Source organism: Arachis hypogaea, chromosome 6 (genome assembly GCF_003086295.3).
Source record: "Arachis hypogaea cultivar Tifrunner chromosome 6, arahy.Tifrunner.gnm2.J5K5, whole genome shotgun sequence".
In the NCBI taxonomy this organism is placed as follows: domain Eukaryota; kingdom Viridiplantae; phylum Streptophyta; class Magnoliopsida; order Fabales; family Fabaceae; genus Arachis; species Arachis hypogaea.
The window spans coordinates 27,651,081-27,669,903 of record NC_092041.1 but is presented as its reverse complement, the minus strand read 5'-3'; the positions used below and the strand labels follow the sequence as shown (position 1 = coordinate 27,669,903).

The following is an 18,823-nucleotide window of genomic DNA, read 5'->3' as shown; positions in this document are numbered from 1 at the left end:
AAAGCTCCTCGATCCACTCCAGAGGACAGCCCTCACAAGGATCAAGATCCATTCACCAGGGAAATTATGAAGACCAAAATCCCAAACGACTTCAAACTTCTGGATAAGACTCTATATGACGGCACCTCGGACCCCAACCATCATCTCAGTAATTTCAGAAGTAGAATGTACCTCACTGACGCCTCGGATGTAGTTCGCTGCAAAGCCTTTCCAACAACTCTTACCAAAATAGCCATTAGATGGTTCGACAACCTACCTCCAAAGTCCATCTCGAGCTTCGGCGACCTGGCCAAAAGGTTCCTGGCCAGATTTTCCATACAAAAGGACAAGGCTAAACACGCACCCAGCCTACTAGGAATCAAGCAAGGAGATCGGGAGAGTCTTCGTAACTACATGGAAAGATTCAACAAAACATGTATGGACATACAAAGTCTACCAACAGAAGCTGCCATTATGGGCCTCATAAATGGCCTACGAGAAGGACCATTTAGCCAATCTATATCAAAGAAGTACCCTGCATCCCTGGACGAAGTACAAGAACGGGCGTAGAAGTACATCAATATGGAGGAGAATTCTCGACTTGGGGAAGCCTCGAGGTTCGGTTCTGCCTACCAAGATAAAGATAAAGAATCCAAGAAAAAGGAAGATTGCTCCGGGGAGAAAATAAAAAAATATCATAATTACACCCCTCTCGGGTATCCTTGGTAGATGTGTACAAAGAAGTCTGCCATACGAAAAAAATACCCCCAGCTCGGCCACTCAAAGGCAAAAGAGGAGGAGGGAATCGGAACAAATACTGTGAGTATCATCGAGTTTGAGGACATTCCACCAACGAATGCTTCGACCTGAAAAACGTCATAGAAAAATTAGTAAGAGAAGGAAAACTAGATCGGTTTTTGGCCAACCGGAACGAAGAGCCAAGAAAAAGAAGAAGGGATGAAGATGTCGAATGGTCTGAACGATCACCTCGCACACCAGAGAGACACGTCCACGTGATACACGGTAGATTTGCGGGAGGAGGAATCTCCAAATCATCCCGCAAGCGACAACTCAAAGAAGTATACCATGTCGAAGGAAAGAAGGAGGCGCCAGACATCCCAGCAATCACGTTTACCAAAGAAGACGCATCTGGAATCATCTCGGGACACGACGACCCCATGGTCATCACTATCATACTGGCAAACACCAACCTCCACCGTACATTAATTGACCAAGGAAGCTCCGCCGACATCTTATTTAAAACTACCTTCGACAAGCTCGGCTTAGAAGAAAAAGAGCTAAGAGCATATCCGAACAGCCTGTTCGGACTTGGGGATACCCCAGTACAACCACTGGGATATGTATCGCTACATACAACCTTTGGAAAGGGGAACCAGTCCAGAACACTTAAGATAGACTACATCGTGGTCGACGTAAGTTCAGCCTACAATGCCTTAATAGGTCGGACAACGTTAAACCAACTTGGCGTAATAGTTTCAACTCCACATCTATGTATGAAATTCCCAACTGCAGAAGGGATAGCTACAATAAAAGCAGATCAAAAGATGGCGCGTCGCTGTTATAACAAAAGTCTAAACCTCAGAGGTGAAGGAGGAGAGTTCCACACAATCGAACTTGGCGGAGTTCTGAGACGAGAAAAACTCCGTCCACAGCCCGAAGGTAAAGTAGAGAAAGTTCAGATCGGAGACACCTCGGATAAGACAATTAATATTGGCACGATCCTGAAAGGAGACGCAAAGAAATCACTCATACAGTTCCTATGAGATAATGTTGATCTCTTCGCATGGAAAGCTGCCGACATGCCAGGCATAGATCCCGAACTGATGAGCCACAAGTTGGCAGTCTATTGGATGTTCGACAGACAAAGCGACTGACCTCTTTAGGTCAGGACAACCCGACCTCTTTCTTAAGAGCTCGGCCAAGTCACCAAGAAAGCCCAAAGAAGGGTCCAAATAGAGGAACACGCCCCAAATCCTAAGGCAGCCCAAGCCTACAGAGAGAAGGGCGGTTCCCTTGAAGATAAGATGACCTCACTTGAAGATAAAGATAAGATAAGATAACTAACTTATCTTATCCACAGAAGGTCACTCCTCACCATTATAAATACACTGGAGCACCCAGGTATAACTCATACTTTGATTCTACTCAATACCTGTTTAATACTCTTGCTAACTTAAGCATCGGAGTCCCTTGCAGGTATCCCCCACCCTTCGATGACAAGGAATCAGCAGCATTCTCAATTCCACAAGTCGGACACACCAGCTTCGGCCGCTATACACCTGTCGGACACGTCGGCTCCGACCAGCACAGAAGATCTTGTTCGAGATCGACCTACAGTTTCAGGTAACTCTTGAAACAGAAGTCATGATAAAAATTTAAACTAATAGACTTGACATGCAAGGGAACTTAAAGTGCAAGAAACTAAATCAAGTAACCAAGGCAAGATATGAGCAAATTAAATCTAACAAGAGAGCATATAATTTACTTCTACTCTAGAATTAAGCAGTTAACTAAGATGAGAATCAAGCAATTGAGATTTTTGGTGTTCAAATGTGAATAATTGATGAGCGGATAATTTATACACTTTTTGGCATTGTTTTTAGTATGTTTTTAATATCTTTTAGTTAGTTTTTAGTATATTTTTATTAGTTTTTAGTTAAAATTCACTTTTCTGGACTTTACTATGAGTTTGTGTGTTTTTCTGTGATTTCAGGTATTTTCTGGCTGAAATTGAGGGATCTGAGCAAAAATCTGATCCAGAGACTCAAAAGGACTGCAGATGCTGTTGGATTCTGACCTCCCTGCACTCAAAGTGGATTTTCTGGAGCTACAGAAGCCCAATTGGCGCGCTCTCAACGGCGTTGGAAAGTAGACATCCTGGGCTTTCCAGCAATATATGATAGTCCATACTTTGCCCAAGATTTGATGGCCCAAACCGGCGTTCAAAGTCACCCTCAGAAATCCCAGCGTTAAACGCTGGAACTGGCACCCAAATGGGAGTTAAACGCCCAAACTGGCACTAAAGCTGGCGTTTAACTCCAAGAAGAGTCTCTGCACGAAAAATGCTTCATTGCTCAGCCCAAGCACACACCAAGTGGGCCCGGAAGAGGATTTTTATGTCATTTACTCATTTCTGTACACCTTAGGCTACTAGTTTTTCTATAAGTAGGACCTTTGACTATTGTATTAAAAATCTTTTGATCACTTTAGATCTCTAGATCATCTTTGGACATTTTAGTTCTTAGATCATTGGGAGGCTGGCCATTCGGCCATGCCTAGACCTCATGCTTATGTATTTTCAACGGTGGAGTTTCTACACACCATAGATTAAGGTGTGGAGCTCTGCTGTACCTCGAGTATTAATGCAATTACTATTGTTCTTCCATTCAATTCCGCTTGTTCTTGTTCCAAGATATCACTTGTTCTTCAACTTGATGAATGTGATGATCCGTGACACTCATCATCATTCTCACCCATGAACAAAGTGACTGACAACCACTCTTGTTCTACAAGCAACTAAGGCTCTAGTGAATATCTCTTGGATTCCTGATTGCACGATGCATGGTTGATCGCCTGACAACCGAGTGCTCGCCTGACAAACGAGCCAACCATTCCGTGAGATCAGAGTCTTCGTGGTATAGGCGAGAACTGATGGCGGCATTCAAGAGAATCCGGAAGGTCTAACCTTGTCTGTGGTATTCTGAGTAGGATTCAATGACTGAATGACTGTGACGTGCTTCAAACTCCTGAGGGCGGGGCGTTAGTGACAGACGCAAAAGAATCACTGGATTCTATTCTGGCCTGATTGAGAACCGACAGATGAATTACGCTATGCTGTGACAGAGCATATGCAAATCGCTTTCACTGAGAGGATGGGAGGTAGCCACTGACAACGGTGAAACCCTTGCTTAAGCTTGCCATGGAAGGGAGTAAGAAGGATTGGATGAAGGCAGTAGGAAAGCAGAGAGACGGAAGGGAAGGCATCTTCATGCGCTTATCTGAAGTTCCTACCAATGAATTACATAAGTATCTCTATCTTTATCCTTTATGTTATTTTCGTTCATCACCATTACCATTTGAGTTTGCCTGACTAAGATTTACAAGATGACCATAGCTTGCTTCAATACTAACAATCTGCGTGGGATCGACCCTTACTCATGTAAGGTTTATTACTTGGACGACCCAGTGCACTTGCTGGTTAGTTGTGCGAAGTTGTGTAATGCCATGGTATTGAGCTACCACGTTTTTGGAGCCATTACCGGGGATTATGAGAGTTGTGAAAAAGTATTGTTCACAATTTCGCGCACCAAGTTTTTGGCGCCGTTGCTGGGGATTGTTCAAGTTTTGAGCAAGCTTTTGGTAACATCAGTGCCAAGATCCGGCAGCAACATCAAGTTTTTGGTGTTATTGCCGGGGATTGTTTGTGTATGGACAACTGACGGTTCATCTTGTTGCTTAGATTAGGTATTCTTCTTCAGAGTTCTTAAGAATGAATTCTAGTGTTTCAAGGTGATGTTCTTATCATCACCAAAGCTGATTGATTCTCATCAATTTAACTCTTGAATGCAATGTCCTGCTGAAGCTTGGCCGGCCATGTCTAATTTCTTTAGACTAAAGCTTTAGACTAACATTGCATGATTCCTGGAATTCTCATTAAGAATTTTGATACCTTTATTTTCTTTTTCTACATAATTTTCGAAAAATCCAAAAAAAAAATTTATAAAATCATAAAATCCAAAAATATTTCTTTTTTGAGTCTAGAGTCTCATCTTAAGTTTAGTGTCAATTGCATGTTTCTATTGCATTCATGCATGTGTCTTCAGGATCTTCAAGTAATTCTTGATGATTTTCGTGCTCTAATCTTTGAATTCTATTGACTTGAGTGTTTTGTGTGTCTCATATGCATTTTCACTTTGTTAGTGTCAGTAGTATACAAACTGCTAAGTTTGGTGTCTTGCATGCATTGTTATTTGATTCTTGTTGCATTTTGATTTTTCCTTATTATTAAAAATCCAAAAATATTTTTAATTTGTGTCTTTTCAAGTCAATAATACAGAGAATTGAAGACTCATAACATACAGCAGAGGAATTACACAGAAAAAGCTGGGCGTTCAAAACGCCCAGTGAAGAAGGACAGACTGGCGTTTAAACGCCAGCCAGGGTGCCTGGTTGGGCGTTTAACGCCCAAAAAGGTAGTGCATTGGGCGTTAAACGCCAGAATGTGCACCATTCTGGGCGTTTAACGCCAGGATGGCACAAGGGGGAGGATTTTGTTTTCAATTCAATTTTTTTTCAAGTTTTCAAAGTTTTTCAAAATCAAATCTTTTTCAAATCAAATCTTTTCAATCAAATGTTTTCAAAATCAATTTCTTTCCTTTTTTCAAAGATACTTACTAACAATTAATGATTTGATTGAACATTTTAAGTATGTTGCCTTTTCTGTTGAGAAAGGTTTAATGTTTGAATCATATCTTTTCTTGTTAGGCAAGTCATTAATTTTTAAAATCAAATCTTTTTGAAATTGTTTTCAAATCATATCTTTTCAATCATATCTTTTTAAAACCATAACTTTTCAATCAAATCTTTTTAATCACATCTTTTTCAAAATAGTTTTCAATCAAATCTTTTTGATTTCTAATTTCAAAATCTTTTTCAAAAATCACTTGATTTCTTTTCCATCTTCATTTTCGAAAATTAAGTAATGTTTTTCAAAAATGTTTTCAAAATTTTTCACTTAATTTTCGAAAATTAGTTCCCTCCTTCTCACATCCTTCTATTTATGGACTAACACTACCCCTTAATGCAAAATTCGAACTCCATTTTCTCTGATAAGTTCGAATTTTCTACTTCTGTCTTCTACTCTTCTTTTCCTCTGACACCTAAAGGAATCTCTATACTGTGACATAGAGGATTCCACATTTTCTTGTTCCCTTCTCTTTCTTATGAGCAGGAGCAAAGACAAAGGCATTCTTTTTGAGGCTGATCCTGAACCTGAAAGGACCTTGAAAAGAAAGCTAAGAGAAGCCAAAGCACAACTCTCTTTAGAGAACCTGAACGAATTCTTCAAGGAAGAAGAACTCATGGCAGCCGAAAACAACAACAATGCCAACAATGCAAGGAAGGTGCTGGGTGACTTTACTGCACCTACTCCCGACTTCTATGGGAGAAGCATCTCTATCCCTGCCATTGGAGCAAACAACTTTGAGCTTAAGCCTCAATTAGTTTCTCTAATGCTACAGAATTGCAAGTTCTATGGACTTCCATTGGAAGATCCTCATCAGTTCTTAGCTGAGTTCTTGCAAATCTGTGACACTGTCAAGACTAATGGGGTTGACCCTGAGGTCTACAGACTAATGCTATTCCCTTTTGCTGTAAGAGACAGAGCTAGGACATGGTTGGATTCCCAACCTAAAGAAAGCCTGGACTCTTGGGAAAAGCTAGTCAATGCCTTCTTGGCAAAGTTCTTTCCACCTCAAAAATTGAGTAAGCTTAGAGTGGAAGTCCAAACCTTCAGACAGAAGGAAGGAGAATCCCTCTATGAAGCTTGGGAAAGATACAAACAATTGATCAGAAAGTGCCCCACTGATATGCTTTCTGAATGGAGCATCATAGGTATTTTCTATGATGGTCTCTCTGAACTGTCCAAGATGTCTTTGGATAGCTCTTCTGGAGGATCTCTTCATTTGAAGAAGACGCCTACTGAGGCTCAAGAGCTGATTGAAATGGTTGCAAATAACCAATTCATGTACACTTCTGAAAGAAATCCTGTGAACAATGGGACTAGTCAGAAGAAAGGAGTTCTTGAGATTGACACTCTGAATGCCATATTGGCTCAGAACAAAATATTGACTCAACAAGTCAATATGATTTCTCAAAGTCTGTCTGGAATGCAAAATGCACCAAGTAGTACTAAGGAAGCTTCATCTGAAGAAGAAGCTTATGATCCTGAGAACCCTTCAATGGAAGAGGTGAATTACATGGGAGAACCCTATGGAAACACCTACAATTCTTCATGGAAGAATCATCCAAATCTTTCATGGAAGGATCAACAGAGACCTCAACAAGGTTTCAATAACAATAATGGTGGAAGAAACAGGTTTAGCAATAGCAAGCCTTTTCCATCATCTTCTCAGCAACAGACAGAGAGCTCTAAGCAGAATACCTCTGACTTAGCAACTATGGTCTCTGATCTAATCAAAACCACTCAAAGTTTCATGACTGAAACAAGGTCCTCCATCAGAAATTTGGAAGGACAAGTGGGTCAGCTGAGCAAGAAAATTACTGAACTCCCTCCAAGCACTCTCCCAAGCAATACTGAAGAAAATCCAAAAGGAGAGTGCAAGGCCATCAACATGGCCGAATTCTGGGAGGAAGAAGAGACAGTGAACGCCACTGAGGAAGACCTCACTGGACGTCCACTGGCCTCCAATGAGTTCCCCAATGAGGAACCATGGGAATCTGAGGCTCAAAATGAGACCATAGAGATTCCATTGGACTTACTTCTGCCATTCATGAGCTTTGATGAATATTCTTCCTCTGAAGAGGATGAGTATGTCACTGAAGAGCAAGTTGCTAAATACCTTGGAGCAATCATGAAGTTAAATGACAAGTTATTTGGAAATGAGACTTGGGAGGATGAATCCCCTTTGCTCACCAAAGAACTGAATGACTTGTCTAGGCAGAAACTGCCTCAAAAGAGGCAGGATCCTGGGAAGTTTTCTATACCTTGTACCATAGGCACCATGACCTTCAAGAAGGCCTTGTGTGACTTAGGGTCAAGTGTGAACCTCATGCCCCTCTCTGTAATGGAGAAGTTAGGGATTTTTGAGGTGCAAGCTGCAAAAATCTCACTAGAGATGGCAGACAACTCAAGAAAACAAGCCTATGGACTTGTAGAGGATGTTCTGGTAAAAGTTGAAGACCATTACATCCCTACTGATTTCATAGTCCTAGAGACTGGGAAGTGCATGGATGAATCCATCATCCTTGGCAGACCCTTCCTAGCCACAGCAAGGGCTGTGATTGATGTTGATAGAGGAGAGTTGATCATTCAAGTGAATGAAGAATCCTTGGTGTTTAAGGCCCAAGGATATCCCTCTGTCATCATGGAGAGGAAGCATGAAGAGCTTCTCTCAAAACAGAGCCAAAAAGAGCCCCCACAGTCAAACTCTAAGTTTGGTGTTGGGAGGCCACAACCAAACTCTAAGTTTGGTGTTGAACCCCCACATTCAAACTCTAAGTTTGGTGTTGGGAGGTTCCAACACGGTTCTGAGTATTTCTGAGGCTCCATGAGAAGCCCTCTGTCAAGCTAATGACATTAAAGAAGCGCTTGTTGGGAGGCAACCCAATGTTTTATACTTAATTATTTTCTTTTGTTATTTTATCTTTTTTTGTAGGTTGATGATCATAAGAAGTCACAAAAACAATGAAAAAAGCAAAAACAGAATGAAAAACAGGAAGAAAAACAGCACACCCTGGAGGAAGATGCTGCTGGCGTTCAAACACCAGTAAGCCTAGCAGTTGGGCGTTTAACGCCCAGTCTGGCACCATTCTGGGCGTTTAACGCCAGAAAAGGGCACCAGACTGGCGTTAAACGCCAGAAAAGAGCAAGAACCTGGCGTTAAACGTCAGGAATGGGCACCAGCCCGGCGTTTAACGCCAGAAATGGCTCAAAACGTGAATTTTGATGCCATTTGGTGCAGGGATGACTTTTCCTTGACACCACAGGATCTGTGGACCCCACAGGATCCCCACCTACCCTACCATCACTCTCTCTCTTCTTCCCCCATTCACCAATCACCTCAACACCTCTTCCCCAAAAACCCTTCACCTATCAAATCCCATCTTTCTCTTCACCACTCACATCCATCCTTCATAAATCCCCACCAACCTCACCCTTCAAATTCAAACCACTTTCCCTCCCAAACCCACCCATAATGGCCGAACCTTTACCCCCCCTCTCTCCTATATATACCCTTCTTCAACCCTTCATTTTCACACAACCTAAACACCACTTCTCCCCCTCTTTGGCCGAACACACCACCATCTCCCTCTTCCTCATTTCTTCTTCTTCTACTCTCTTCTTTCTTCTTTTGCTCGAGGACGAGCAAACATTTTAAGTTTGGTGTGGTAAAAGCGTTACTTTTTTTTGTTTTTCCATAACCATTATGGCATCCAAGGCCGGAGAAACCTCTAGAAAGAGGAAAGGGAAGGCAAAAGCTTCCACCTCCGAGTCATGGGAGATGGATAGATTCCTCTCAAGGGTGCATCAAGACCACTTCTATGAAGTTGTGGCCTTGAAGAAGGTGATCCCCGAGGTCCCCTTTTCACTCAAAAAGGGTGAATATCCGGAGATCCGACATGAGATCCGAAGAAGAGGTTGGGAAGTTCTTACCAACCCCATTCAACAAGTCAGAATCTTGATGGTTCAAGAGTTCTATGCCAATGCATGGATCACCAAGAACCATGACCAAAGTGTGAACCCGAATCCAAAGAACTATCTCACTATGGTTCGGGGGAAATACTTGGATTTTAGTCCGGAGAGTGTGAGGGTGGCGTTCAACTTGCCTATGATGCAAGGAGATGAGCATCCTTACACTAGAAGGGTCAACTTTGATCAAAGGTTGGACCAAGTCCTCACAGTCATATGTGAAGAGGGCACACAATGGAAGCAAGATTCAAGGGGAAAGCCGGTCCAATTGAGAAGGCATGACCTCAAGCCCGTGGCTAGAGGGTGGTTAGAGTTCATACAACGCTCAATCATTCCCACTAGCAACCGGTCCGAAGTTACCATAGATCGGGCTATCATGATCCATAGCATCATGATTGGAGAAGAAATAGAGGTTCATGAGGTTATAGCCCAAGAACTCTATAAGGTGGCGGACAAGACATCCACCTTGGCAAGGTTAGCCTTTCCTCATCTCATTTGTCACCTCTGTTATTCAGTTGGAGTTGACATAGAGGGAGACATCCCCATTGATGAGGATAAGCCCATCACTAAGAAGAGGATGGAGTACACAAGAGACCCCACTCATCATGAGATCCCTGAGATTCCTCAAGGGATGCACTTTCCTCCACAAGACTATTGGGAGCAACTAAATACCTCCCTAGGAGAGTTGAGTTCCAACATGGGACAACTAAGGGTGGAGCATCAAGAACACTCCATCATCCTTCATGAGATTAGAGAAGATCAAAGAATCATGAGGGAGGAGCAACAAAGACAAGGAAGAGACATTGAGGAGCTCAAGCACTCCATAGGATCTTCAAGAGCAAGAAAGAGCCGCCATCACTAAGGTGGACCCGTTCCTTGATTTCCTTGTTCTTTATTCTTCTGTTTTTCGAATTTTATGCTTATGTTTATCCATGTTTGTGTCTTGTGATCATTAGTGTCTTAGTGTCTATGCCTTACAGTTATGAATGTCCTATGAATCCATCACCTTTCTTAAATAAAAATGTGCTTAATTGATAAAAGAAAGAATTGCATGAATTTTGAATTTTATAACAGTTTAATTATTTTGATGTGGTGGCAATATTTTTTCTCTGAATGTATGCTTGAACAGTGCATATGTCTTTTGAATTTGTTGTTCATGAATGTTAAAATTGTTGGCTCTTGAAAGAATGATGAAAAAGGAGACATGTTACTGAGGATCTGAAAAATCATAAAAATGATTCTTGAAGCAAGAAAAAGCAGTGAATACAAAAAAAAAAGAAAAAAAAAGAGAAAAAGGAAGAAATAAAGTTGTGATCCAAGGCAATAAGAGTGTGCTTAAGAACCCTGGACACCTCTAATTGGGGACTTTAGCAAAGCTGAGTCACAATCTGAAAAGGTTCACCCAATTATGTGTCTGTGGCATGTATGTATCCGGTGGTAATACTGGAAGACAAAGTGCTTTGGGCCACAGCCAAGACTCAATAAGTAGCTATGTTCAAGAATCATCATACTTAACTAGGAGAATCAATAACACTATCTGGATTCTGAGTTCCTAAAGAAGCCAATCATTCTGAATTTCAAAGGATAAAGTGAGATGCCAAAACTGTTCGGAGGCAAAAAGCTACTAGTCCCGCTCATCTAATTTGGAGCTAAGTTTCATTGATAATTTGGAGTCTATAGTATATTCTCTTCTTTTTATCTTATTTGATTTTCAGTTGCTTGAGGACAAGCAACAATTTAAGTTTGGTGTTGTGATGAGCGGATAATTTATACACTTTTTGGCATTGTTTTTAGTATGTTTTTAATATCTTTTAGTTAGTTTTTAGTATATTTTTATTAGTTTTTAGTTAAAATTCACTTTTCTGGACTTTACTATGAGTTTGTGTGTTTTTCTGTGATTTCAGGTATTTTCTGGCTGAAATTGAGGGATCTGAGCAAAAATCTGATCCAGAGACTCAAAAGGACTGCAGATGCTGTTGGATTCTGACCTCCCTGCACTCAAAGTGGATTTTCTGGAGCTACAGAAGCCCAATTGGCGCGCTCTCAACAGCGTTGGAAAGTAGACATCCTGGGCTTTCCAGCAATATATGATAGTCCATACTTTGCCCAAGATTTGATGGCCCAAACCTGCGTTCAAAGTCACCCTCAGTAATCCCAGCGTTAAACGCTGGAACTGGCACCCAAATGGGAGTTAAACGCCCAAACTGGCACTAAAGCTGGCGTTTAACTCCAAGAAGAGTCTCTGCACGAAAAATACTTCATTGCTCAGCCCAAGCACACACCAAGTGGGCCCGGAAGAGGATTTTTATGTCATTTACTCATTTCTGTACACCTTAGGCTACTAGTTTTTCTATAAGTAGGACCTTTGACTATTGTATTAAAAATCTTTTGATCACTTTAGATCTCTAGATCATCTTTGGACATTTTAGTTCTTAGATCATTGGGAGGCTGGCCATTCGGCCATGCCTAGACCTCATGCTTATGTATTTTCAACGGTGGAGTTTCTACACACCATAGATTAAGGTGTGGAGCTCTGCTGTACCTCGAGTATTAATGCAATTACTATTGTTCTTCCATTCAATTCCGCTTGTTCTTGTTCCAAGATATCACTTGTTCTTCAACTTGATGAATGTGATGATCCGTGACACTCATCATCATTCTCACCCATGAACAAAGTGACTGACAACCACTCTTGTTCTACAAGCAACTAAGGCTCTAGTGAATATCTCTTGGATTCCTGATTGCACGATGCATGGTTGATCGCCTGACAACCGAGTGCTCGCCTGACAAACGAGCCAACCATTCCGTGAGATCAGAGTCTTCGTGGTATAGGCGAGAACTGATGGCGGCATTCAAGAGAATCCGGAAGGTCTAACCTTGTCTGTGGTATTCTGAGTAGGATTCAATGACTGAATGACTGTGACGTGCTTCAAACTCCTGAGGGCGGGGCGTTAGTGACAGACGCAAAAGAATCACTGGATTCTATTCCGGCCTGATTGAGAACCGACAGATGAATTCCGCTATGCTGTGACAGAGCATATGCAAATCGCTTTCACTGAGAGGATGGGAGGTAGCCACTGACAACGGTGAAACCCTTGCTTAAGCTGGCCATGGAAGGGAGTAAGAAGGATTGGATGAAGGCAGTAGGAAAGCAGAGAGACGGAAGGGAAGGCATCTTCATGCGCTTATCTAAAGTTCCTACCAATGAATTACATAAGTATCTCTATCTTTATCCTTTATGTTATTTTCGTTCATCACCATTACCATTTGAGTTTGCCTGACTAAGATTTACAAGATGACCATAGCTTGCTTCAATACTAACAATCTCCGTGGGATCGACCCTTACTCACGTAAGGTTTATTACTTGGACGACCCAGTGCACTTGCTGGTTAGTTGTGCGAAGTTGTGTAATGCCATGGTATTGAGCTACCACGTTTTTGGAGCCATTGCCGGGGATTATGAGAGTTGTGAAAAAGTATTGTTCACAATTTCGCGCACCAATAATAAAAGGAACTCTTGGCTAAGCATAGGAATTGGGATCACCATCCTTGTCTACAACCATATCTTGACAATTATGAGGAACCAAACTCACTAAGTCTACCTCTAAGAGCTTTAAGTACGTAATATCTACTGCTAAACTTGAGGTACGTCAAGTGGCTTGACCAATTTCAACCCATAAGTCCCAACCTAACTACTAATTAGATTAGTAGTGGGTTAGTGTCAATGGGTATCAACTTGACCACAAGGGTTATCGAATCACCAATTCAATTACACCCAATGACTCAAATTTACCCAATTCCCCTAGCCTAGGCTAAGAGTCAAGAAAACTACTCCATAATCAAAGGAAACATTTCATTAAACACATAGCATGCATTAACAAAAGACATATTCAAACTTGCAAATAAATTGAAAATTATAAGTACCCACTAACAATTATCACTAAAGAACAACTCAAATAACATCACTAATCATGGAAAACATCATTGCATTAATAGAAATTCAAGATCCACAAAGTTCATTGGTGCACGAAATTGCAATCACACTTTTGCAACTCCGCACAACTAACCAGCAAGTGCACTGGGTCGTCCAAGTAATACCTTACGTGAGCAAGGGTCGATCCCACGGAGATTGTCGGCTTGAAGCAAGCTATGGTTATCTTGTAAATCTTAGTCAGGATATCAGAAATTATCAGGATTGATTGTAAAAAAAAAGAACAAAAGAACATGAATTGATTACTTGTTTTGCAGTAATGGAGAATAGGTTGAGGTTTTGGAGATGCTCCATCTTCTGAATCTCTGCTTTCCTACTGTCTTCTTCTTCAAACACGCAAGGCTCCTTCCATGGCAAGCTGTATGTAGGGTTTCATCGTTGTCAGTGGCTACCTCCCATCCTCTCAGTGAAAATATTCCTATGCTCTGTCACAGCATGGCTAATCATCTGTCGGTTCTCTATCAGGCCAGAATAGAATCCAGTGATTCTTTTGCGTCTGTCACTAACGCCCCGCCTTCAGGAGTTTGAAGCTCGTCACAGTCATTCAATCATTGAATCCTACTCAGAATACCACAGACAAGGTTTAGACCTTCCGGATTCTCTTGAATGCCGCCATCAGTTCTAGCTTATACCACGAAGATTCCGATTAAAGAATCCAAGAGATAACTACTTAATCTAAGGTAGAACGGAGGTGGTTGTCAGGCACGCGTTCATAGTTGAGAATGATGATGATTGTCACGGATCATCACATTCATCCAGGTTAAGAACAAGTATTATCTTAGAATAGAAGCAAGCATGATTGAATGAGAAACAGTAGTAATTGCATTAATCCATCAAGACACAGCAGAGCTCCTCACCCCCAACCATGGGGTTTAGAGATTCATGCCGTGGAAGATACACAAAGAAAACGTGTCAAGTGTCATGAGGTACAGATACAATGTCAAATGATCCTATTAATAGTAAACTAGTAGCCTAGGGTGTACAGAGATGAGTAAATGACTTAAAAATCCACTTCCAGGCCCACTTGGTGTGTGCTTGGGTTGAGCAACAAAGCATTTTCATGTAGAGACCTTTTCTGGAGTTAAACGCCAGCTTTCATGCCAGTTTGGGCGTTTAACTCCAAGTTTCATGCCAGTTCCAGCGTTAAACGCTGGAAATATTGAGGTCGAATTGCCACGCCGATTTGGGCCATCAAATCTTGGGCAAAGTATGGACTATTATATATTTCTGGAAAGCCCAGGATGTCTACTTTCCAACGCCGTTAAGAGCGCGCCAATTGGGCTTCTCTAGCTCCAGAAAATTTACTTCGAGTGCAGGGAGGTCAGAATCCAACAGCATCTGCAGTCCTTTTCAGTCTCAGAATCAGATTTTTGCTCAGAACCCTCAATTTCAGCCAGAAAATACCTGAAATCACAGAAAAACACACAAACTCATAGTAAAGTCCAGAAAAGTGAATTTTAACTAAAAACTAACAAAAATATACTAAAAACTAACTAGATCATACTAAAAACATATTAAAAACAATGCCAAAAAGCGTATAAATTATCCGCTCATCACAACACCAAACTTAAATTGTTGCTTGTTCCCAAGCAACTGAAAATCAAAATAGGATAAAAAGAAGAGAATGTACTATAGACTCCAAAATATCAAGGAAACTTAGCTCCAATTAGATGTGCGGGACTAGTAGCTTTTGCCTCCGAACAGTTTTGGCATCTCACTCTATCCTTTGAAGTTCAGAATGATTAGCATCTATAGGAACTCAGAACTCAGATAGTGTTATTGATTCTCCTAGTTAAGTATAATGATTCTTGAACATAGCTAATGTATGAGTCTTGGCTGTGGCCCAAAGCACTCTGTTTTCCAGTATTACCACCGGATACATACATGCCACAGACACATAATTGGGTGAACCTTTTTAGATTGTGACTCAGCTTTGCTAGAGTCCCCAATTAGAGGTGTCCAGGGTTCTTAAGCACACTCTTTTTGCCTTGGATCACAACTTTATTTCCTTCTTTCTCTTTCTCTTCTTTTTTTTTCGAATTTTTTTTATCCACTGCTTTTTCTTGCTTCAAGAATCAATTAGATGATTTTTCAGATCCTCAATAACAGTTCTCTTTTTCCTCATTCTTTCAAGAGCCAACAATTTCTAACATTCTCAAAACAACAAATTCAAGAGACATATGCACTGTTCAAGCATTCATTCAGAAAACAAAAATTATTGTCACCACATCAAACTAATTCAACTAGTTTCAAGGATAAATTTTGAAATCCTGTACTTCTTGTTCTTTTGTGATTAAAGCATTTTTCATTTAAGAGAGGTGATGGATTCATAGGACATTCATAGCTTTAAGGCATGAATTTTAAATTTTATTAACTATGAATTAAAAACAAGACTCAAAAATAGATATAAGAGGAGACTAAAAAAAATAAATAAAATAAAAAAAAGAAAACAAAACAAAAGAAAAAAAAAACGCAAAAACATAGGCTCCTAATGATAGAGGTTTTCACAGAGTTAGGACTCAACAACCTTGATTTTGAGAAGTGGATGCTCCCTCAACTTGAGAGGAGAGCTTTTGGCGTTTCAACTCTTGGAGTTCACGCCCCTGCTTCTCTTGTTCCTTCAGCAATTTGCAGAGCATGCAGTTCTGATTCTGCTGTTCTTCCTTCAGTTGCTCCATAGTCTCTTGCAACTTGGTGATAGATGCTTCTAGGCTAGTCCAGTAGTCAATTCTTGGGAATTCAGGGAGGAATTCCTGTGCCCTCCTCTTGATAGAGTCGTCTTGCATTTGTCCTTCCATTGACTTCTTGGTGATTGGGTGTTCAATGGGTATGAACTCATCTACTCCCATCTTCACCCCAGCCTCTTTACAGAGCAAGGAAATCAAGTTTGGGTAAGCCAATTTGGCTTTAGTGGAATTCTTATTTGCAATTGTGTAGATCTCACAAGCAATCACATGATGAACCTCCACTTCTTTTCCAAGCATAATGCAATGAATCATCACTGCTCTCTTGATGGTGACCTCAGAACGGTTGCTAGTGGGCAATATGGAACGCCCAATAAAGTCTAGCCAACCTCTTGCAATTGGTTTGAGGTCTCCCCTCTTGAGTTGGTTTGGGACACCCTTTGAATTGGTTATCCACTTAGTTCCAAGAAGGCATATGTCCTCTAGAACTTGATCCAACCCTTTATCTGCTCTCACCATCCTCCTATTAAAGGATTCAGGATCATCTTGCAGTTGAGGTAGTTTGAAGATTTCTCTTATTTTGTCCAGATGGAAGTACATAACTTTCCCTCTGACCATGGTTCTGTAGGTATGGTAAGCAGTTCCAGTCATTCTCTGCTTATCTGTTAGCCACAGATTTGAGTAGAATTCCTGAACCATGTTCCTTCCAACCTTTATTTCAGGATTGGTTAGAACTTCCCATCCTCTGTTTCGAATTTGCTCTTGGATCCCCGGATATTCATCTTCTTTCAGATCAAATTTAACCTCCGGGATCACTGACCTCAGACCCATTATTTTGTGATAATGGTCTTCATGTTCTTTGGTTAAGAACTTCTCTTGATTCCAAAGATTCTTTGGATTATTCTCTTTCTTTCTTCTTAAATTGGTTTGTTTTCCCTTAGGAGCCATGATCTTGATGAATCTTGGCTTAGTGATCACGGAAAAGCACACCAAACTTAGAGGTTTGCTTGTCCTCAAGCAAAAGAAAGGAAAGAAGAGAGAGAGAGAGGAAGAGGAAATTCGAATGGTGTGGTGGAAAGAGGGAGCCAAACGTGTATTTATAAGGTGGGGAGGGGAGATTTCGAAAAAAAAAAAGAAATTTGAAAGGAGATTGAGAAGATATGGAAAGAAATTGAGAAAATGATGAATTTTTTGAACAGAATTTGGGAATGATTTGAGAGATTTGAAGAGTGATTTTAGTTTTTTGAAAATTTGAAATTGAATGATGAGAGATTGAAATGTATTTTTATAGAAAAGTATGGGTAAGAAAAGGAAAGTTTGAAAAAATTTGATTTGAAAACAAAATTGTGGTCCCCCCACCTTTCTGGCGTTAAACGCCCAGAATGGCACCCATTCTGGCGTTTAACGCCCATTTGTTGCCCCTTTTGGGCGTTTAACGCCCAGCCAGGTGCCCTGGCTGGCGTTAAACGCCAGAATTCCTTTATCACTGTGCGTTTTTCTAAACGCCCAGGATGCTGCACACCTGGCGTTAAACGCCCATAATGGTGCCCATTCTGGCGTTTAACGCCCAAAATGGCACCATTTCTGGCGTTAAACGCCCAGAATGATACCCATTCTGGCGTTTAACGCCCAAAATGCCCCTTACTGGCGTTTTTTCGCCAGTAAGCTTTTTTCTCTGCTTTTTGAGCTGAATCCTTCTGTAACTCTGTGAATTCCTTCATTTTTGATACTTGCCTTTATAAAAGCAAAACATATAACCTCCTAATGACTGGGTTGCCTCCCAGCAAGCGCTTCTTTACTGTCTTTAGCTGGACTCCTACTGAGAATTACTCAAGTCTCAGTTTTGAGCATTCCTGCTCAAAATTGCCTTCAAGATAATGCTTAATTCTCTGTCCATTAACAATGAACTTTTTGTCAGAATCAATATCCTGAAGCTCAACATATCCATATGGAGACACTCCTGTAATCACATACGGACCCCTCCACTGGGATTTGAGTTTCCTGGAAACAGTCTGAGCCTAGAGTTGAAGAGCAGAACTTTTTGTCCTGGCTCAAAGACTCTGGTTGACAACTTCTTGTCATGCCATTTCTTTGCCTTTTCCTTATAAATTTTGCATTTTCAAAGGCATTGAGTCTGAACTCCTCTAGCTCATTTAGCTGGAGCAATCTTTTTTCACCAGCTAACTGAGCATCCATGTTTAGGAATCTGGTTGCCCAGTAGGCTTTATGTTCCAGTTCCACGGGCAAATGACAGGCCTTCCCATACACCAGTTGGTATGGAGAGGTTCCTATAGGAGTCTTGAATGCTGTTCTGTATGCCCACAGAGCATCATCCAAGCTCTTTGCCCAATCCTTTCTTCGGGCTATCACAGTCCGTTCCAGGATTCTTTTAGCTCTCTGTTAGAGACCTCAGCTTGCCCATTTGTCTGTGGATGATCCGGAGTTGCCACTTTGTGGCTAATTCCATATCTTACCATAGCTGAGTATAGCTGTTTATTGCAAAAATGAGTGCCCCCGTCACTGATTAGTACTCTGGGAACACCAACCTGCTGAAGATGTGTTTCTGGAGGAATTTTAGCACGGTCTTGGTATCATTAGTGGTGTAGCAATTGCTTCTACCCACTTAGATACATAGTCCACTGCCACCAGAATATAAGTGTTTGAGTATGATGGTAGAATGGCCCCATGAAGTCAATGCCCATACATCAAACAACTCTAT

At 41.1% G+C, this 18,823-nt stretch overlaps 1 protein-coding gene and 1 non-coding gene across 2 annotated transcripts in view; one reads left to right on the top strand and one right to left on the bottom strand.

Annotated features, from left to right (window-relative positions):
• LOC140173647 (uncharacterized) overlaps positions 1–18,823 on the top strand; it is a 117,979-nt gene that overhangs the window by 63,264 nt on the left and 35,892 nt on the right. The window lies entirely within an intron of this gene.
• On the bottom strand, positions 6,486–6,593 carry LOC112700206 (small nucleolar RNA R71). The gene has a single exon (XR_003153120.1). It is a non-coding gene; the product is annotated as a small nucleolar RNA R71 (small nucleolar RNA).